This window comes from Pipistrellus kuhlii, unplaced genomic scaffold, assembly GCF_014108245.1.
Source record: "Pipistrellus kuhlii isolate mPipKuh1 unplaced genomic scaffold, mPipKuh1.p scaffold_m20_p_41, whole genome shotgun sequence".
Lineage (NCBI taxonomy): Eukaryota > Metazoa > Chordata > Mammalia > Chiroptera > Vespertilionidae > Pipistrellus > Pipistrellus kuhlii.
The window spans coordinates 2920456-2943610 of record NW_023425542.1 but is presented as its reverse complement, the minus strand read 5'-3'; the positions used below and the strand labels follow the sequence as shown (position 1 = coordinate 2943610).

The 23155-nt window shown below is 45.6% G+C and overlaps 1 long non-coding RNA gene across 2 annotated transcripts in view; it reads left to right on the top strand.

Annotated features, from left to right (window-relative positions):
- The window catches only part of LOC118704202, a 36871-nt gene extending 21569 nt beyond the window's left edge, over positions 1–15302 (top strand). Inside the window, exons 7-8 of one of the 2 annotated variants that reach the window (XR_006739841.1) lie at positions 13129–13177; positions 14967–15302. This is a non-coding gene — a long non-coding RNA (uncharacterized LOC118704202). The remainder of the gene's footprint in view (positions 1–13128; positions 13178–14966) is intronic. The other variant, XR_004983324.2, reaches the window with a different exon arrangement.
- The last annotated feature ends 7853 nt before the right edge of the window (positions 15303–23155 follow it).

Here is a 23155-nt window from a genome sequence, read left to right as displayed (position 1 = left end):
GTGGGAACTGAGGAGGATGTCTCTTGGCAAGTCATGTGCCTGTTACACGCACTGTACCTGGCAGGGAGGCGCTGGCTCAGGGAGCGGCCAAGTGGTTGCCATTGCTTGGTGTGTACTCCATTTTACTTCAGCTTTCTCATCCTCAGTTTTTCCATCTGTGGCCTTGGAATGGCATCAGCTTCCCACTTGCACTGATGGGGGAGGGGTCGCAGATGCTCATACGCCTGGTGGCAGTGCTCTGTGACCTAGGTAGCCAGGGCCCTGCAGAAGGTGCATGAGCAAGGGGTTTTGGGCCAGGTGGGTGTCTTGGCCCCTCCTTGGGCACGGTCACCTGTGAGGATGAGGATGGAGGACAGAGGTTGGGCCTGTGGGTAAGACAAGCCAAGGCCCTCTTGTGTTCCTAATATAAACTGTAAATGACACATGACCTCGAGAATGAGGTCATCCATCAAACCTGACATAGCGCCTATTTTTCTTGATTCCCTTCAAATTCTTGTCTAATGCACACTTAAAAAAAATGAACATCTTTTTTAAATGACCTAACTGCCATTCCTCACCACATACACTGTTTTATGCCCTGCCTTTTCCATTAATATGCTGTCATCAACAATTTTCTTGCTTGCATAGTCTTCATCACCTCACTAGATGCATTGTGTCTTCTTATTCACAACCCCTACTTGCTATTGTTATGCATAGCATCTTTCCTTTTAATGTTATAAATTATGTCACAGCTAATGGCTTTGCACACCCACTTTCTCTCATTCTTATGAATTATCTTCCTACACTCAGAAATGATCACTGCTTCATAGGCCTGTCAGTTTCTCTTGCAAGACTGTGAGCCCCTAAGGGCATCAGAACATTGAATTGATCTTTGCATCTGCAATGTCCAACATGTTACACTAAAAATTGCTTTGTTGCATGATTAGATGGAAAGATGGGTGAAAATTTGAATGAGAAGATAAATGGTGGGCTGATGGATGAGAGGATGAAAGGTTGGATGGGCCCTGGCTGTCATGTTTCAGTGTTTAGAGTGTCAGCCTACACAACTAGTTATCACAGGTTCCATTCCTGGGTGAAGGGCATGTACCTAGGTTGCAGACTATCCCTGCCATGGTTGAGGTGTGTGCAGGAGGCATCCAATTGATGTGTCTCTCTCACATTGATGTTTCTCTTTCTCTCTCCCTCACTCCTCCCTCCACTATCCCTTCCACTCTTTCTGAAAATCAATGCAAAAAATATCTTTACTCTTTGGGTGAGGATTAAAAAAAGATGTAGTGAACGGGTGATCGGTTGAGAGGATGAGAGGATGAAAGGGGAGATGAAGCTGCAATGAGTGGGTGAGTGGTTGACTGATGGATAAGAAGATAGAAGGATGGATGAATGTAGTGAGTAGATGACTAGTTGGCTGATGGATGAGAGGTTGTAAGTATAAATGAAGATAGGAATGAATAGTAAGTCATTGGCTGATGGATGAGAGGATGGAAGAATGGATGAAGATGTAATGGCTGGGTGATTGCTTGTCTGAAAAATGAGAGGATGGAGGGATGAATGAAGATGTATTGAGTGGCAAGTGATTGACTTATGAGTGACAGGTTGGAAGGATGAAAGGATGGATGAAGATGTGAATGAATAGGTGAGTTGGCTAGTTGATGGAGAAAAGAATTTAAGATGTGAGTGTGCATCAGTGGTTGAATAATGGATGAGAGGATAGAAGGATGGATGAAGATATAGTGAGTGGATGATTGTTTATTCAATAACAGAATGGAGGAATGGATGAAGGTGCAGTGAGAGGTCAGTAATTGGCTAATGGATGAGATAATTGAGAGGGAAAGATGGATAAAGATATGAGTGGGTGTCTGTCTATTGGATGAGAGGATTGATGAAGGGAATAAGATGTAGTGAGAGGGTGAGTGGTTGACTGATGGATGACAGGATGGAGGAATAGATGAAGATATAGTGAGTGCATGATTGTTTGGCTGATGCATGACAGGATGGATATTTGGATGAAGGTTTAGTGGGTGGTCAGTGTTTGGCTAACAGATAATGGCATGGATGGATGAATATGTGAATGAGTGGGTGAGCAGTTGGCTGATGGATGAGATGATGGAAATATGGATGAAGTTGTAGTGAGTGAATGAATGAATGGATGATGAGAGGATGGGAAGTATTGATGAACATGTAATAAGTGATCAGTGATTGGTTATTGGATGAGAGGATGGAAGCATGGGAGAATGGAATAAGTTGTGAATAGTCGGGGAGTGATGGCTGATGGATGACAGGATGGAAAGATGGGTGAAGATGTGACTGTGGTTCATAGTTGATTCATGGATGAGAGGATAGAAGTATAAATGAAGATGTGAATGAGTGCTCAGTGGTTGACTGGATAATTGGAAGGAAAAAGGATGAAGATGTAATGAGTGGGTGATTGATTTGCTAATAAATAAGAGAATGGAGGACTGGATGAAGAATGTAGTGAATGGTTTATGATTGGTTAGTGAAGGAGAAGATGAAAGGAAGGGTAGATGAATATGTAAATGAGTAGGTGAATGGTAGTTTGATGGGCAGGAGAGTGAAAGGATGGAAGGATGAAAAGATAAGAGGATGGAAGACTGGATGAAGATGTAGTGAGTAGGTCAGTAGTTGATTAATGGATGAGATATGGAAAAATGAATGAAAGTGTAATGAGTGAGTGATTGGCTAATGATAAGAGCATGGAGGGATGGATGAAGATGTAGCAAGTGATCAGTGATTGGCTAGGTGATGGGAGTATGGAAGAATAAAAGGATGGATGAAGATGTGAATGAGTGAGTGGTTGGCTGTTGGATGAGAAGATGGAAAGATTGATGAAGATGTAGTGAGTGGTCAGTGATTGGCTCATTGATGAGAGGATGGAAGGGTGGGTGAAGGTGTAGTGAGTGGGGTGAGTAATTGTCTAATGGATGAAAAGATGGAAGAATGGATGAATGTGTATTGAGGGAATGTCTAATTGACTGATGGATGAGAGAATGGATAGAAGGATAAAGGTGTAGGAATAGTCAGCAATTGGCTAATGGATGAGAGAATGGACATGTGGATGAATGGGTGAAGACCTGAATAGTGGATAAGTGGGTGGATGATGGATGACAGGATGGAGGATGGGTGAAGATGTAGTGAGTGGGTTTTTGGTTGGCTGATGGATAAGATGATGGAAATATGAATGAAGGTGTAGTGAATGACTGACTGATGGATGAGAGGATGGAGGAATGGATGAAGATGTGACTGTGGGTTTATAGTTGGTTGATGGCTGAAAGGATGGAAGGATGGTTGAAGATGCAGTGAGTGGTTGAATAATTGGTTGATGAATGAGAGGATGTAGATATAAATGAAGATGTGAATGAGAGGTCAGTGGTTGACTGAAGGATAGTAGGATGAAAAGCTAGATGAAGATATAATGAATGGGTTATTGGTTGACTGATAAATAAGAGGATGGAGACATGGATGAGGATGTAGTGAGTGGTCTGTGATAGGTTAATGGAGAAAAAGATGGAAGGAAGAAAGGGGAGATGATGTGAATGAGTAGTTGAGTAGTAGTTGATTGATGGATAGGAGAATGAAGGTTGGATGAAGATGTGAGTGTGGGTCAATAGCTGACTGATGGGAGAGAGGATGGAAGGATGGATAAAAATGTAGTGAATGGTCAGTGATTGGCTAATGGATTAGAGGATAGGATAGAAAGAATGATGGATGAAGGTGCAGTGAAATGAGAGTTATTTCCTAATTGATGAGAAGATGGAAAGATCAAAATGTGAAAGACTGTGTCAATGGTTAGCTGATGGATGAGAGGATGGAGGGATGAATAAAGATGTAACAGGTGCTCAGTGATTGGCTAATGGGTTAGAGGATGGAAAGATAGAAGGATGGATGAAGATGTTGTAAGTGGATGACTGGTTGGCTGATGGATGAGAGGATGAAGGGTGAAGATGTGAATGATTGTAACAGTGGTTGCCTAATAGATCAGGAGATGGAAGACTAGATGAAGATGTAGTGAGTGGGTCAGTAGTTGACTGATGGATAAAAGATGGAAGGATGGATGAAAGTGTAGTGAGTGAATGAGTGATTGGCTGATGAATGAGAGTATTGAGGGATGGATGAATATGTAGCAAGTGGTCAATGATTGGCTAATTGATGAGATGATAGAATAATAAAAAAGTGGATGATGACATAAATGACTGATGGAGTAGTTTTCTGATTGAAGAGAGGATGGAAGGGTGGGTGAAGATGTAGTGAGTGGGTGAGTGGTTGTTTAATGGATGAAAGGATGGAAGGATAGATAAAGATGTAGTGAATGGTCAAGTATTGCCTAATGGATGAAAGGATGGATGAATGGAAGGCTGGATGAATGTGTATTGAATGACTATATGATTGACTGATGAATGAGAGAATGGATGAAAGGATAAAGATGTAGTGAATATTCAGTGACTGGCTAATGGCTGAGAGAATTGATGTGTGGAAAAATGGCTGAAGACCTGAATAGTGGGTAAGTGGATGGATGATGAATGATAGGATGGAGGATGGATGAAGATGTAGTGAGTAGGTTTTTGGTTGGCTAATGAATGAGATGGTGGCAATATAGATGAAAGTGTGGTGAGTGAATGACTGACTGGTGGATGAGAGGATGGAGGGATAGATGAAGATGTGACTGTGGGATTAAAGCTGGTTAATGGTTGAGAGCATGGAAATATGAATGAAGATGCAGTGAGTGAGTGAATAATTCTCTAATGAATGAGAGGATGTAAGTATAAATGAAGCTTTGAAAGAGGATGAAGATGTAATGAGCAGGTTACTGGTTGGCAAATAAATAAGAAGATGGAAGGATGATGGAGATGTAGTGAATGTATGATTGGCTAATGGATGAAGGATGGAGGAATGAGTGAATATCTAGTGAGTAGTCAGTGATTGGCTAACAAATCAAGAGCATGAATGAATGAAGATGTGAATGATTAGGTGAGTAGCTGTCTGATGGAGGAGATGATGGAAATATGGATGAAGATGTAATGAGTGAATGAATTATTGGATGCTTGATGGAGGGTTTGGTGAATATGTTGTAAGTGATCAGTGATTGACTATTGGATGAGAGAATGGGAGCATGGAAGAATGGATGAAGATGTTAGTAGTAGATGAGTGAGTGGTGGCTGATGACAGTATGGAAGGATGGATGAAGATATAACTAGATTCATAGTTGATTCATAAGAGGATAGAAGTATAAATGAAGATGTGAATTTGCGCTCAGTGGATAATTGGAGGGAAAGATGGATAAGATGTAATGAGTGGGTAATAGGTTTGCTAATAAGTAAGAGAATGGAGGGATGGTTGAAGATGTAATGAGTGGTCTTTGGTTAATTAAGGAGAATTTGGAAGGAAGGGTGGATAAAGATGTGAATGAATAGGTGAATGGTTAGTTGATGGATAGGAGAATGAAAGGTTGGATGTAGATGTGAGTGTGGGTTAATTATTGGGTAAGAGTGATGGGTAAGAGGATGCAAGGATGGACCAAGATTTAGTGGATGATGAGTGATATCCTAATGAATAAGGGGATGGGTGGATGGATGAAGATGTGAATGACAGGGTCAATGGTTGCCTGATGGATCAGAGGATGGAAGACTGGATTGAAGATGTAGTGAATGGGTCAGTAGTTGATGATGAGTGAGAGATGGAAAGATGAATGAAAGTGAGTGATTGGCTGATGAATGAGAGAATGGAGGCATGGATGAAGATGTAGCAAGTGATCAGTGATTGGCTAATTGATGACTATGGAAGAATAAAAGGGTGGATGAAGATGTGAGTGTGGGTCAATAGCTGACTGATGAGAGAGAGGATGGATAAAGATATAGTGAATGGTCACTGATTGGCTAATGGATTAGAGGATAGAAAGATAGAAGGATGGATGAAGGTGCAGTGAAAGATCAGTGATTGCCTAATGAATGAGATGATGGAAGGATGAAGATATGAAAGACTATGTCAGTGGATGGCTGATGGATGAGAGGATGGAGGAATGGATGAATATGCAACAAGTGGTCAGTGAATGGCTAATGGATTAGAAGATGGAAAGATAGAAGGATGGATAAAGATGTAGTGAGTGGGTCAGTGGTTGGCTGATGGATAAGAGGATGGAAGGATGAGGATGTGAATGACTGTGTCAGTGGTTGGCTGCAGGATTAGAGGATGGAAGATTGGATGAAGATGTAGCGAGTGGGTCAGTAGTTGACTGATGGGTAAAATATGGAAGGATGAATGAAAGTGTGAGTGAATGAGTGATTGGCTGATGAATGAGAGTATTGAGGGATGGATGAAGATGTAGCAAGGAGTCAATGATTTCATTGGATAATTGATGAGAGGATGGAAGAATAAAAGGGTGGATGAATATATGAATGACTGAGTGATTGCCTGATTGATGAGAGGATGTAAGAATGGATGAGTGTGTATTGAGTGAATGTCTGATTGACTGATGGATGAGAGAATGGATAGAAGGATAAAGATGTAGTGAACAATCGGTGACTGGCTAATGGATAAGAGGATGGAAGTGTGGAAGAATGGATGAAGATGTGAATAGTGGATAAGTGGATGGATGATGGATGACAGGATAGAGGATGAGTGAGGATGGAGGATAGGTGAAGTTGTAGTGAGTTGGGTGAAAGGTGGAAGAATGGAAGGATGGATGAATGTGTATTGTGGGAATGTCTGATTGTCTGATGGATGAGAGAATGAATGAAAGGATAAAAATGTATTGAAAAGCCAGCAATTGGCTAATGGATGAGAGAATGGAAGTGTGGAATAATGGGTGAAGACCTGAATAGTGGGTAAGTTGATGGATGATGGATGACAGGATGGAGGATGGATGAAGATGTAGTGAGTAGGTTTTCTGGTTGGCTGATGGATGAAGATGTAGTGAGTGAATGACTGATGGTTGGATGAATAAAGATATGTCTGTGGGTTTATAGTTGGTTGATGGCTAAGAGGATGGAAAGATGGATGAAGATGCAGTGAGTGGGTGAATAATTACTGATTAATGAGAATGTAGATATAAATGAAGATGTGAATGAGAAGTCAGTGGTTGACTGATGGATAACAGGGTAGAAAGATGGATGAAGATGTAATGAGTGGATTATTGGTTGGCTAATAAATAAGAGGATGGAGGCATGGGTGAAGATGTAGTGAGTGGTCTGTGACATGTTAATGGAGAAAAAGATGGAAGGAAGGAAGGGGAGATGAAAATGTGAATGAGTAGTTGAGTAGTAGTTGGTTGATGGATAGGAGAGTGAAGGTTGCATGAAGATGTGAGTATAGGTCAATAGCTGGGCTGATGGGTGAGAGGATGGAATGGTGGATAAAGAGGTAGTGAATGGTCATTGATTGCCTAACCAATGAGGGGATGGAAGAATGGGTGAAGAACTAAATGACAGTGAATGGTTGGCTTATGGGTGAGAGGATGGATGAATGGATGAAGATGCAGTGAGTGAATGAGTGATTGGCTGATGAATGAGAGGATGGAAGAATGGGTCAAGATGTAGTGAATGATGAGTAATTGCCTAATGAATAAGGGGCTGAAATGATGGATGAAGATGTGAATGATAGGGTCAATGGTTGCCTAATGGATCAGAAGATGAAAGACTTGATGAAGATGTAGTGAGTGGGTTAATAGTTTACTGATGGATGAGAGATGGAAAGATAGATGAAAGTGTAGTGAATGAGTGATTGGCTGATGAATGAGAGTATGTATGGAACAATAAAAGGGTTGATGAAGATGTGATTGTGGATGAATAGTTGACTGATGGGAGAGAGGATTAAAGGATGGATAAAGATGTAGCGAATGGTCAATGATTGGCTAATTGATTAGAGAATAGAAAGATAGAAGGATTGATGAAGACACAGTAAAAGGTCAATGATTGCCTAATGGATGAGAGGATGGAAGGATAAATATGTGAAAGACTGTGTCAGTGGTTAGCTGATGGATGAGAAGATGGGTGAAGATGTAGTGAGTGGGTCAGTATTTGAAAGATGGAAGGATGGATGAAAGTACAGTGAGTGAATGAGTGATTGGCTGATGAATGAGTATTGAGGGAAGGATGAAGATGTAGAAAGTGGTCACTGATTGGCTAATTGATGAGAGGATAAAAGAATAAAAAGGTGGATGAAGATGTGAACGATTGTGTTGAGTAGTCGGCTGCTGGATGAGAGGGTGGAAGGATGATGAAGATGTAGTGAGTAGACCAGTAGTTGAATAATGGATGAGAGATGGAAGGATCAATGAAAATGTAGTGAGCAAGTGAGTGTTGGCTAAGGAATGAGAGAATGGAGGGATGGATGAAGATGTAGCAAGTGGTCAATGATTGGCTAACTGATGAGAGGATGGAAGGATGTGTGAAGGTATAGTTAGTTATCAGTGATTGGCTGTTGCTTGAGAGGGTGGAAGGATGGATGATGATGTGACTCGTGGGTCAGTGATTGGCTGATGGATGACAGGATGGAGAGATAGATGAAGGTCTAGTGAGTGGTCAGTGATGGACTAATGGTTGAGAGAATAAAAGGATGGAATGATCAGTGAAGATAGAATGAGTGGGTGAGTATCTGGCTGATGGTTAAGAGTATAGAAGGACAGTTTGAAGATGTAGTAGTGGTTGAGTAGTTTGCTGATAAATGAGAGGATGTAGGGATGGATAAAGATATGAATGTGGATCCATGGTTGGTTGATATATGTGAAGATGGAAAAACAGATGGAGTGGATAGGTGAGTGATTTTCTGGTGGATCAAGATGTAGTAAATGAGTAATTGGTTTGGTAATGGGTCAGAGGATGATAAGATGGATGAAAGTGTAGTGAGTGAATGATTGGCTGATGGGTGAGAGGACAAAAGGATGGATGAAGATGTAGTGAGTGGTGAGTGATTGGGGAATGGATGAGAGGATGGAAGGATGGGAGAATAGATGAATATGTGAATGAATGGTTAGTGGTTGGCTCATGAATGAGAGGATGGATGATATAATGAGTGGGTCATGTATTGGCTGATAAAGGAGAGAACTGAGCAGTGGATAAAGATGTACTAGTGAGTTTTCAGTACTGGCTAATGAAATGATGGAAGAATGAATGAAGTTATGAATGAGTACAGGAGTGGTTTGTTTATGGAAAAGATGAAGAATGAAAGGATGGATGAAGATGTGTAAATGGGTCAGTGGTTGGCTGATGGATTAGAACATGGAAGGGAGATGAAGATGTTCTGAGTGGGTCAATGGTTTGCTGCTGGATGAGAGGATGGAAGGATTGATGAAGATTTAGTGATTGGTTCTTGATGGATTGACAAGATGGAGGAATGCATAAAGTTGTAGTAAGTCATAAGTCATTGGGTAATGGATGAGAAAATGGAAGGATGTCAAGATGGATGAGAATGTAATGAGTGGGTGAGCATCTGACTGAAGTGTGACAATGTATTGAGTGGATCAGTGGTTGGCTAATAAACAGGAGGATGGATGAGTATATAAATGAGTAGATGAATGGTTGACTAATGGAATGGAGGGTTGGAGAAGGGTGGGAATGTGGGTCTGTGTTTGGCTGAAGGATGAGAGGACAGAAGGATGGACTGAGATGTAGTTAATGGCTCAGTCGTTGACTGATGTATCAGAGGCTGGCAATATGGACGAAGTTTAGTGAGTGAATGAGTGATTGGCTGACAGATTAGAGAATTGAGGGATGGATGAAGACATTGTCAGTGGTGATTGGTTGGCTGATGCCTGAGGGGATGGAAGCATGGATGCTGGTGTAATAAGTGGTTAGGGATTTGCTAATGGATGCTATGGTTGAAAGATAGAAGGATTGATGAATATGTGATTGAGTGGATAAGTGGGTGTCTGAAAGATGAGATGATGGAGGGATGGATGAAGATGTGATTGAGTGGATGTAAGGAGGGATGAAGATGTAGAGAGTAGGTCAATAGTTGGCTGATGTATGTCTGATTGAAGGAAAGATGAATTTGTAGTGAGTGAATGAGTAATTCACTGATTTATGAGAGGATGGAGGGATGAATGAAGATATATTAAGTGTTCAACAACTGGCGAATGGATGAGAGCATAGAAGGATAAAAGGATGGCTGAAGATGCAAACGAGTGGTTAGATTAGAGCAGTGTTTCTCAACCTTTCTAATGCCGTGACCCTTTAATACAGTTCCTCATGTTGTGTTGACCCCCAACCATAAAATTATTTTTGTTGCTATTTCATAACTGCAATTTTGCTACTGTTAATGAATCGTAATGTAAATATCTGTGTTTTCCAATGGTCTTAGGCTCTACAGCAGCAGTTCCCAACCTGTGGTTCTCAACCTGCTAGCAGGGTTGCCTAAGACCTTCGGAAAACACAGATATTTACATTACGATCCATAACAGTAGCAAAATTACAGTTAGGAAATAGCAACAAAAATAATTTTATGATTGCGGTTCACCACAACATGAGGAACTGTATTAAAGGGTCACGGCATTAGAAAGGTTGAGAACCACTGGCTTAGAGGATGAGAGGATGGAAGAGGATGAGAGTGGGTGATTGGAACAAGGATGAAAGGATGAAGATATGAATGAGGAAGTGAATGGTTGGTTGATGAAAGAGAGGATGGAGGGATTGATGAAGATGTGAGTGTGTCAGTGGTTGGCTGATAGATGAGACAATTGAAGGATGGATGACAGTGTAATGAATAAATGAGTGAATGGCTGATAGATGAAATGATAAAGAAATGGGTGCAGATGTAGTGAGTAATCAGTGAATTGCTAATGGATGAGCAGATGGAAGGTCAGAAGGATAAATGGAGATGTAGTGAGTTGGTGAATGATTGGTCCATCAATGAGAGGATGGAAGGATGGTATAAAGTGTAGCGAGTGAATGAAAATTAGCTGATGGATGAGAGTATGGAAGGATTGGTGCATAGGTAGTAAATGGGATTTTGGTTGGCTGAATAAGATGATGGATAGATGGATGAAGGTATAGTGAGTTGTAAACAACTGGAAAATGGGTGAATGTATGGAAGGCTAGAAGGATACACGAAGAAGTAGTGATGGCTGATGGATAGATGATGATAGAAGAATGGATGAAGGTCTAATGAGTAAATTAATGATTGGCTGATGGATTAAAGTATGGAAGAATGGAAGGATGGATGAAAATTTATGAAGTAGATTTTTAGTTGGCTGATATATGAGGAAAAGATGTATGAAGGTGTAGTGAATGAATGAATGATTGGTGATTGAATGAGAGGATAAAGGGATGTATATAGATGTGAGCTGTCAGTACATGACTAATGGATGAGAGGATTGAAGGATAGAATGATGGATGAAAGTGTAGTGATTGAGTGAGTGGTTGGCTGATTGATGAGAGGATGGAGGGATGATGAAGATGTAATGAGTGGGTTTTGGTAGGCTCATGGATAAGAGTGGGAAGATAGATGAAGGTATAGTGAATGACTGAGTGATTGGATTATGGATGAGAATATGAAAAAATGGATTATGATGTAGAGTAATCTGCGATTGGCTAATGGATGAGAAGATGTAATGATGGAAGGATGGATGAAGATGTGAATGAGTGAGTGAGTGTTTGACTGATGAATTAGAGGATGGAAGGAGAGATGAAGATGTAATGAGTGGTCAGTGTATTGCTAATGATGAGAGGATGGAAGGATAATAAGATGGGTGATGGATAAAGATATTATAAGTGGGTGAATGGTAGGATGATGGGTTTGAGGATGGTAGGATGGATGACTGTATAATGAGTAAATAAATGATTGGCTGATGGATGAGAGGCTGGAAGAAAGGATGAAGATGTAGTGAGTGGGTTTTTGTTTGGCAGATGGATAAGACATCTGGAAAGATAGATGAAGGTGTAGTGAATGACTGAGTGATTGGATTATGGATGAGAATATGAAAAGATGGATTATGATGTAGGCGTAATCGGTATTGGCTAATGGATGACAAGATGTAATGATGGAAGGATGGATGAAGATGTGAATGAGTGTGAGTGTAAGGTTGGATGAAAGTATAGTGAGCAATTGAGTGACAACTGATTATACATTGGTTTGGTGATTGGTTAATGGATGAGAGGATGGAATGTTGGAAGGATGGAAGAAGATGTGTGTGGGTGAGTGGTTGGCTAATGGATCAGGATAGAAAGATGGATGAGAATATGGAAAGTTGGATGAAGGTATAGTGAGTGAGTGAATGATTGAAGGGAAGGAAGGATGAATGGATGAATGGAAGGTGTAATGTGGTCAATGATTGGCTAATGGATGAGATAATAAAATGATGATCAAGTTGTGAGTGAGTGGGTAAGTGATTGGCCTATCAATTAGAGAATGGATGAATATGCTGTGATTGGTCATTGATTGGCTAATGGAAGAGAAGATGGCAGGATGGATAGATGTATAGATGGATGGTTTTAGATGTAGTGAGTTGGTGAGTGGGTGACTGGATGAGAGGATGGAAGGATGGATTAATGTGTAGTGAGTGATTGGCTGATGGATGAGAGGATGAAGGGGTGAATGAATGTATAATGAGTTGTCAGTGATATTCTTGGGAGGTTGGCTATGATTTCCAACTCAATTTGATCCACCAATCTATCCTTGAATTCATCCTTCATTTCTTGATGTGGTGTTTTGGCCCCTCCCATTTATGAAAGCAAATATTTTCCTTTGGGTGTGGTGTGTAGTGCCATGGGCTGTGGTCATATAGCAAACATCTTATTTATAGCTTCTTCCTCCACAATCACTGCTGTAAGCAAGTCCCAGTTGAATCTCATCTGCCATCATCACCCACATGGCTTCCTTCTGCATGGTGCTTTCCCATGCTTCACACACAGTGATGAATCCAGGACTGGGGTCTGAGAGAGGCCCCTGCCCCCCAGCAGAGACATCCACCCCAGGCCACCCTGTCTGGTGGTGCATGGTCCCTGTCATAACCTTTGCCTTCCACCTTTTAGCTTCCTCCACCAGAGGGCCATAGTTGTAACCGAGTCCTTCATTCCTTCACTCCTTCATTCCTTCACTCCCAGTCAACACACAATTTAAAAAATCAGCTAGTGCTATGCTAGGGCCAGCTCACAAGGACTCATTCTGACATCTCTTTTATAGGAGAGTTGAGCAAGTTTGCCAGGGGCTGTGTTTGTGTGTCAGTCATCAGGTGAGCCCCTTGTTCAGCTGCCACTTTCAAGTCTGACTTCTGTTGAAAGTTTGATTATCTTTTCCAACTTTGTTCCTGACAAAAACGAGGTTGATTAGTAATCAGTAAACTGTGTTCCCTGCGTGCTCAGAAATCACAGCCCATATTTTCAAGAGGCTCGAGTGAGAGCCGGGGGGCCTGAGTTGAAGGGCTGGTTCCAGCCGCGAGGAGGCTTTCAAGTCATTAGCGCACCTTGGTCTGGCGCCACAGAGGAGATCTTAGAGCCATTCCCGCCCCATTTGAGATTAGTTAATGCTCAGCTCTATTTAGAGAAAATTGGGGGAGATGATTGCTCTTGTGGATGACAAGGACCCTGCCCTGCGAGGGGTCTGTATGGAACAACTCATCAGTGAGGCAGGGTGTCTAAGGCGCATGGTACTTTGCAAACCCTAGATGCAGCCCCAGCACCCATGCTGGTCCCAGACCCAGTGAGACCCCCCCTCGCCCCATTGTTCCCAGCATGGGACAAGCTTTGGGCCTTGGGAATACTATTGAGAATTCAGCATTTTATTTATTGCATTGAGGAGTAGTAGACTGGGCAAAGAACCTTAGAGCTAGACAAATGTGTGGCGCTTAAACTAAGGTGACTGCTTGAGTCTATCTTCTACTCTGGGTGTGTTGGGGGGACACCTAGCACCCACCTTGCAGGGCAGATGTTGAGGGGTGAAGCTCTAGAGGTCTTGCCTATTTCATTTCTGGTCGCGATGTTACTATTTGTCAGTGAAGTGGTCTTTGGGAAGGTTATTTAAACAACCCGAGTCTTGGCGTTCCCATCTGTAGATTGGGTACATCATAACTGTGTCCTCTAGGGGATTCTGGTAGACACTGAGAAAGGTGACTGTGCCTGTTTGCACCCCTTGTACTGGTTCCCAAGAATCAAAGATCTGGGTTTGAGGCTCGCCCAGCACCTTTTTACGCATGTGTGTTTGTGGCAGTGTGGGTGGGAGCTATGTGAGCTTGCTTACCTGTAACCTGGAACTAGTCACATACCTGACATGGCTTTTGCTTCACTGAGGTTATTTATATGAAAATAAATGTTTTGTTACCTGGCACACAGGAGCCCTCGCCCTCCTGTGGCTTTGAGGCTGGCCATGTGTCCTGCAGTCTGTGGGCGCTGGTCACAGAGGACCCTGGCCCAGGAGACCACTGGACAGGGTGGAGGTGTGGGAGAAGCACCTGGCCAACTCTGGGGAGACAGCAAGGGAGGGAAAGGTTTACATTTGCATACAGAGATTTAACAGGTTTGGGAAACAGAGGCCAAAATGGGGAGATCGGGGAGAATTTCTAGAAACCCCCAGAGTAGGGCGAGGCTGATCTTTTAGACAACACTCAGGTTTAATTGGAAATGGGTTGGAGAGCTGGGTGGTCTTTGGAAAGGCTAGGAGTTCTGGATTTCGGGTCAGTGAGGTGAGCACTGTGAGAGGTGGCTGGTCGGGGAGGGCGCCATGACCAGGGTTGTGCTTCTGGAAGTCTGTGTGGGTGGAGGAGACCCAGGTGATGTGCAGGACACCAGAGGCTGCAGGGCACTAAGTAGACAGGCCGGAGCTGGAGGCTGGGTGCTCCCCTCGACCTCACGGCTGCTGGGAGCCAGGGCCTTTCCTGCGATGTCCATGTTCTCAGGTGCCCCGACTGGTAAGCAGAGGGGTTCCTGTCCTCTCTGAGCTCCTGCCCTGCCTGTCTGCTTGAGAACTCTTGTTAGCCAATGCGACCAGGAGTGGGTGGCCTTCATCTGCACCTGTGTCTCTCTCAGCCTCCACAGCCACGGGGACGCCCTGCACACATCCCCTCGGGACAGGCTGGACCCAAAGACTCTGGACCCGACTGCCCCCTGCGATAGCCGCCCACCCTTTGCGGATGGACTTCTCTGAGCTGAGGGTCAGACACGTGGGCTTGACCCCTGCCCACACCTTACAAACCCTGAGACTCAGGGGACTGGCCATGCCTTCGACATCCGCATCTGTGAAATGGGCCCTGCAACCTACCTCACAGGGTTGTTGTGAGGAGCCTGTGATGTGGTCTGAAAGTGCCCAACCTGGGGCTTGGCACACCCTATTGTGCCGTCAATAAATGTCTTTTTTGCCGTAACGAGCACAGTAATGGATATGCTACTAATCTAAGGATAGGTAAGTGTTAAATGTGCCTCTCACTGGGGCTTCTCTCTTTGGGCAGTGTGATGGGCTGGGAGGGACAAGGGAGATAGCTATAGTCCCCACCTGTCCCCTACCCATCCGGCACTCAGGGTGATAAGATGTCCTGAAGCAGGGCTGGTTTGGTGGAGGTTCTGGGACTGATGCACATTTGGATGACTAACCCTGTTGGTCCCCCTTCTTCTAATGGTCATAGGATGCCAGATATAGAGAGATGGTAGAGGAAGTCTGAGTTGAGCTCACTGTTCTGGCTTCTTCAGCCTCAGAGGGACTATAGCTCTTATCCTCATTACACATTGTGGTGGTGGAGGGTGGCCTCTGGCCAGGCAGTTACCATTTTAGAACTGATGGCAAGTGGATGGCCAATCAGGCACAGTTTCAAGCAAATACAATCTGAGCGAAGACTCATTCCAAGATGGTTACTGAGCAAGACCCTGAGGGAGCTGCAGAGGCCAAGCCTCAGATGCTCCTCTGCTCCATGGCAGGGCCTTCAAGCCAAGCTCAGTCCCTCAGGCTATCAGACAGCAGCTTGTGGCTGGGGCTGAATGAGGGAAGAGAACCTTGTACTCAAATCTACACAGAGTCCTCAGGCTGGCCCACTTGGAATTGCTGAAGCAGATGAGCTGGACACAAAACCCATGGGAAGGGAGAGGCTCACTGCCATCACCTCTATTGTTGCCATCAAAGAGAAAGAGCCACCTGGCTAAGTTAAGAAGACCTGAGCCCAGCCCAGATGGAAATGGATACATGATGGTCCTGAGTGATGGTCCAGGCATCAGTGAAACCAGGAGGAAACAACCTCCAATGTATGCCCCACACAGATGAATCTATGCCCTACCAAGAGAGGGTAGACAGTCCAGGAGAATGCTGCTGTGTGTGATGGGTAAAGCTGCAGTCATTGATGAAGCTGAGTCATTAAGAATGAGGGCCTCCTAGATGTTCCAGAGCTGATACTATAGCTCCAGCCTCTATTGAAGCTCAGAGGTACATGATGAGTGGCCCTCATGATGTTCCAGATCTGAGACTTCATCTCCAGCCTCTGAGGAGTGGCCATCTTGATATTCCAGAACTGAAAACCCAGCTCAAGTCTCCAATGAAGCTCAGCTGTCCACGATGAGTGGTCCTCCTAAGGTTTCAGACCTGAGAACCCAGCTTCAGTCTCTGATGAGTGGCCCTCTTGATGTTCCAGAACTGAGAACCCAGATCCACCCTCCAATGAAGCTCATATATCAATGATGAGTGGCCATCTTGATGTTCCAGAACTGAGACCTCATCTTTAGCCTCTGATGAAGCTCAAATGTCCATGACGAGTGGCCATCTTGATGTTCCAGAACTGAGAACCCAGCTGTAGCCTCTGATGAAGCTTAGATATCTATGATGAGTGGCCCTCCTGATGTTCTAGAACTGAGAACCCAGTTCCAGCCTCCAATGAAGCTCAGATGTTCGTGATGAAGGGTCTTCTTGATGTTCCAGATGTGAAATCCCAGGTCCAGCCTCTGATGGAGCTCAGATGTCCACAGTGAGTGGCCCTCATGATGTTTAAGATCTGAGAACCCAGCTCCAGTCTCTGATGAAGCTCAAATGTCCACGATGAGTGGCCATCTCAATGTTTCAGAACTAAGTTCCCTGCTCAAGTCTCCAATGGAGCTCAGATGTTCATGATGAGTGGCCATCTTGATGTTCCAGGACTGATACTAGAGCTCCAGTCTCTGATGAAGCTCAAATGCCCAAAATGAGTGGCCACCTCGATGTTTAAGACCTGATAACCCAGCTCAAGTCTCCAGTGCAGCTCAGACGTCCACAATAAGAAGCCCCATGATGTTCCAGATCTGAGATTCCAGCTGCAACTCCAGCCTCAGATGGAGAACAAATGTCCACGATGAATGGCCCTCATGATTTTCAGATCTGGGACTTCAGCTCCAGCCTCTGACAGAGCTCAGATGTCAACAATGAATGGCCCTCTTGATGTTCCAGATCTGAGACTCCAGTTCCAGCCTCTTATGAAGCTTAAATGTCTATGATGAGTGGCCATCCCAATGTTTCAGAACTGAGACCCATCTCCAGCCTCCCATGAAACTCACATGACCATGATGAGTGTCAGTCATGATGTTCCAGAACTGAGATCCCAGCTCCCCCTTTTAATGAAGCTCAGATGTCCATGATGAAGGGTCTACATGATGTTCCCGATCTGAGACCCCAGCTCCAGCCTCTGATTGAATTCAGATGTCAGCAATGGATGGCCCTCGTGATGTTCCAGAACTGAGTCTCAGCTCAAGTCTCTGATGAAGCTTTGATGTCCATGATGATGGCTCTTCTTGATGTTGTAGATAGAGCTGAGACCTCAATGCTGACCTCTGATGAAGCTGAGACATCTATTATGAGGAGTCCCTTGATGTTCTAGAGCACATGTGTCAAACACAAGGCCCGCGGGCCAAATCCGTCCCGCCAGGCCTTGCAATGTGGCCTGCACCGCGCTGTCATCACTGCACTCCGCTGCGTTTCCATCACAATGACAGTTTATGACTGTTCAGTAAACCATTCGGCCCGCGATTTAGGCTGGATTTTAGATTTTGGCCCCTTCTCTGATTGAGTTCGACACCCCTATTCTAGAGTCAAGATCCTAGCTCCAGTGTCCAAAGAAGTTTTGACATGCAGAAATCCTCAAAGCCATGGACTTGCTGGGAAGGAGTAGATGTGGCTGAGGTTTGACTTGAGATCAGAGATGGCAGAGGAGACTCGGCTTTCACTCATGCCTTGTGGCTCTCCTCATTAGCATCATTGGAGGAAGCATTTCAGTCTGAGGGAAGCTGGGTTCTAGATGCATCAAGAGACATGTGCAGTGGTGACTCCTGGCAGGAGGATGGGTGTTAGGAAGAGCCTGGGGACAGAAATCAAAGACTCTGTGGGGAACTGCCTACAAAGCCTGCCCATGGGTGTGTATCTCTGCCACAAAGTACGGTTTTATGCCTTTTAGTTGTGCTAGACTCACAGCTGGACACACACCAACCTTGACTCATAGGGCTGCCAACTTGGCTGGACCTAGAATGTAACCCAAGCTCATTTCTGCGGCTTAGCTGCTCTGCCAGGGGAAGGTGCTAAACGCCCACTCGCCTTCCCGGCGTGAAGCTGAAGTCTTGGGGCTGGTCAGATCTGGTTGCCTCTTTTCAGCAACAGAAGTTTATTGAGAATTGGGACTTGGACAGGGCTGGACCATCATGGTGGGCATGGAGATGGCGTGGATGGCAAAGGAGGCTCCCCTGCTACATGGGGACAAGATGGCAGCTTTCCAGAGCAGCTGCCCTTTAGGCTGGGACCTTGCCCTGAGCACCTTGACCATAGCTGTGTTCCTTCAGGAACTTGGTTGACATCAGACTCTTTACTTAGTTGGAAAGAGATGACAATTAAAGAAATAAGGCCCAGAATATTGAATTGCTCAGAAACCATAGAATGTCATGGATAAACATTGAGGCGAAGCTATGAAAAGTGTCAACTTTGCGAGGCGAGACTGCTGAGTATTATTCTGGGCATGCTGACTCTGAAATTTGAAGATTTGATGGTTCTTTAAATCCGATATCATCAGTTATGCCATTAAGACACAGCTCCAATAATATATCCCAGAAACTGACGTATTTTATGCAGTTGTTGTCTGCACGAAAGGGAGCAGCTAGCAAGAGTTTTTGAAAAAAACAAAAAAACAAAAAACAAAATGAGCACATCTTGACAATGCCAACATCATTTTGGTGACATTTCCTGGAAATTCATTAGAATTTGGAACTATGCTCACAGAAACATTTATGAGTAATTGGAACTCAAGACTTCGGATGGAATGAAAGAGAAATGTTTTAGAGGACTGAATCACCCCACCACCACCCTCACTTGACCGAGTTATTTTTAGGAGAGTTCTAAGAACAAACAATTATTAGAACCACTCATTACTAATTTCCTAGAAGTCCAGACAGCAAATTCGAAGCCAAATGCAAAACGGATGAGCCAGTTTTGTGATGATGTGAAGAAGATGTGAAATTTGCTCCCTAGAGTCATTAGTGTCAGGGAGATAGGCTCCCAGTAGAATTGCAGTAGTGGCAGGAGGGATGGGCGGAGCCTCTAGATCACCAGGCAGCATCCCCTGACTTGAGTCAGATAGATTGGAGGTTATTATACAGCCCCTCCCAGGAAGGTCATCAAACTCCAAGATGTTGGGGGTGTGTGCTAGGCATTGTGCTGAGACTCTGGGGGCAGAGATGAGTGCAATTCAGAGCCTGCCCTCCAAGTGGGAAAGGTCAAATCCCAAATGGTGCTGCCATGTTCTCAGCATAGGGCCCCTAGTGGTCTAGTTTACTCCCCCATTTTACAGATGAAGACACTGAGGCCGAGAGAAAGGCTGGTTCCTGATGTTCATTAAGATCAGACCTCTCTCTGGAGGCCATGGCACCACTCTACCCTATCACAGCCTGCATCTGATTTCACTGAGAGTCAGGGAGATCCCAGAAGCCTGAGTGGATCACCTTCAGTCACCCATCAAGAGAGCAGAAATAGGAAGGCTTGCTTCCAGATCGCCCACCCGCTTGGGCAGAGTCACTTTGCTGGTACCCAGTGCCGTGCTAGAAGACCAGACCACAAGGCGCGAGGATGGTCTGGGAGGAACTTCCTCTGGGAGTCCTGGGAACCAGGCCCAGCCATAATTTGTCTCTGCCTCTCCGCCTCAGTTTCCCCACCACTCACTTGGTCTTGCTGCTGTTTGTTGGAGGGACATTCTCTGGTGGGAGTCAGCACTCACACTTTGTAAGGAGCAGCCATTTGACAGGATGGATCAGTGGCAGGGAGAGTGGTGGTTAGTGAGGGAGAGGAGGTCCTATCCTTCTTCCTTCCCAGAGGGGACCAAGCTGGGCCTCAAGTTTCACTGACACTCCCAGCTCAGCCTTTAGAAGCAAGCAGGGCATGGAGATGCCATGGCTGCACTTTCCCCTAAATGACTCTAATTTTCCCCTCATCCTGACCAGTGGCCGCCATTACCCCGCTGTGGACTGGCGTGTGGTAGGGTCAGGTATCAGCAAAGCTTTCTCTCAAGCTCCCCTCACAGTAGCCACCTGGGATGCAGTTCTCCTCATACTGCCCTCCCTGTGCTACTCAGGGGACACATTAGGCCTTTCCCCCAGACCGTGGCACCCAGCTATCAAGTAGGGCCTCCAGGGAAGCCAGCCATAGGTGGATAGACGTGGCTTGGGCAGATGAGTGGGCACCACAGTGGGGAGCAGGACAGCAGCTAATGGGCACAGAAAGGGAGGCCAGATTCAGGCCAGATGCTATTGGATTAGTCTGCCAAGGAGGGGGTCCCTCTCACCCCAGGGAGACAGTTATTAGACTAATGGGATTGTGGGAAAGACCAAATTCCCGGGGGTGCGGCTGTGGTCTCAGTGTAGGGCCCATAGTGGTCTCTGTCAGCTCTGTTGCAGCTGAGGGGCCTCTATAGGCAGAATGTCCTGGGGTTGGGGGTGGGGAATGGGGGGTGAGGTGTGGGAGGGGGGTGGGGAGCGGGTGGGGGGCGGGTGGGGGTGGGAGTGGGTGGGGGTGGGGCTGCTAGGGTGATGTGGATTATTACCTATATACCTGCACTTTACAAAGCACTTTATCTGTTTGCTTGGTGTTGGCTGGAGATGAAAGGAGTGTGTCTGCCAGTGACTGTGTGCGTGTCAGTCCCCCAGGTCAGGGGTGGGACCTTGGACTTGGACAGGGGCAGAGGCTGCTCTGGGTGGACTCACATGTGAATTCCCGAGATATGGGGTTAACCTTCTGTAGTCAGGAGGGCCCTTTCCTGTGACATACGACAGGCCTACGTGCCCCAGAGTCAGAAGGCTGTAGGTCTAGGAGGAAAGCCCCTAGGGACACCCCAGACCTGGCCTTTCGGAACTATTATTGCCCAGGAACTCACCTCCCTCTGCTTAGAACTGACCAGGACCCCAAGGGCCAGGCCTTAGCCTACCCCCAGCCCCCTGCCACAGCCTGTGCCCAGCGCTTTCCAGAATGCCGCTCCCAGAGGGCTTCTGCCATCGGGGCCACGGTCGGGGATTACTGCCCTGTTTCCCCGAAAATAAGACAGTGTCTTTTATTAATTTTTTCTCCCAAAGTTGCGCTAGGTCTTATTTTCAGGGGATGTCTTATCTTTCCATGCGCTAGGTCTTATTTTCGGGGAAACACGGTAATAGCTCTACTCGTCCACCAGGTAGGCACCCAGTGTGGGTGTTCGGTGATTTTTCTGAGTTAGAATCAAGTTTTGGACTGGCCCAGGGAGGGCTCAGTGTGCAGGGAACCCTGGCCTGGGGGTAGATGTTTGCCTGTGCTTGCCTGGGTGTTGTTGTTGTTGTTGTTGTGTGTGTGTGTGTGTGTGTGTGTGTGAATGAATGTGTGCATATGCATGTGCAGCCTGTGCGTGTGTTTCCATGTGTACCTGGGTATGCATGTGTGTGTGTGAGTGTGCATGACCGTGCAGCATGTACTTCTATGTGCATGTGAGTGTGTGTGTGTGTGTGTGAATATGTGGCACATGTGTGAGCTTGTGTGTATGTGTGTGAGAGAAACAGATGTTGAGTGAATGGAAGTGAGAGACAGATTGGGTCTCTCCCTAACCCCAGACACCCTAGCCTGGATTTCACATCCGCTTCTCCTTAAGACCCCTGCCCTCAGTCACCCCTGCCACATTTCCCTCAGAGCTTTGTCCACTAGCCCATCTGTGCATCTAGTCCTGCCACAGTGGGCAGAAGAGTGGCACCTCAGTTCCCAGCCCCTTACCCTTCACTGTCCCACCCCCTCCCATTGCCGCTCCTGGCAATGCTGCTCTGGGTGGGGCCTTGCTCCCATGAGCTGCTAACACTTCCTCACCAGCTCTGTCCAGTCTACCCAGGTAGCTTTTCCCTTCTGTGTTCTGGAATGGAGCCTTCCCCTCCCATAGCCCCCCAGCTCCTACCCCCTTGCTTGGGGTTTTGACCAACCCCCCTCCCAGCAGCCCTTCTGGGCAGCTGACAGCAGACATTGAGACACCTCATGGATGGGTTGAGCGCGGTTTGGCTGGGTCCCTGTGCCCAGCCTCTGCAGTCTCCCCAGCTCCTCCAGCTGCTGCCAGTGGTGTCTGCCACCTGGGGGCGCTGGCCAGCTACCTCCGAACCAGACACTGGCTGCTGTGCCACACCCTCAATGGAGCCTCAGAGCTGGAGAACAACTGTGCACTCGGACCGGATGCTGCACAGTCCAGGTCAGTTCCCACCGTGCTCCACGGTACCCCATTCCCTTTGTCACTCCGGTGACTGCCACCTGGAATTCAGACTCCAGAGGCCAATGTTGTCCTCACTGACGTAGAGGACCACATTGACTTGGATTCCAAAGTGCCCTAAATCAGTGGTCGGCAAACTCATTAGTCAACAGAGTCAAATATCAACAGTACAATGATTGACATTTCTTTTGAGAGCCAAAAACTGACTTCTGTGCATGGTCACGAAGTTTCAGTCACATTGTACATGTGCGCCCGCATGTGGTATTTTGCGGAAGAGCCACACTCAAGGGGCCAAAGTGCCGCATATGGCTCGCGAGCCGTAGTTTGCCGACCACTGCCCTAAATGACATCAGACTTTCTGACGAGAATATGTTTTGTCTGACTGGCTTGCCAGTGCGTAGGGAGTGGACAACTCAAATGAGCTTCATTTGCAGCTCTGAGGTTGACAATTATTCTAGATATGTCACTTATAAGTTATGTTATATGCAGGAGTCTGCATTGGTGCAACTCTTTAAGATTGGTGTGAAA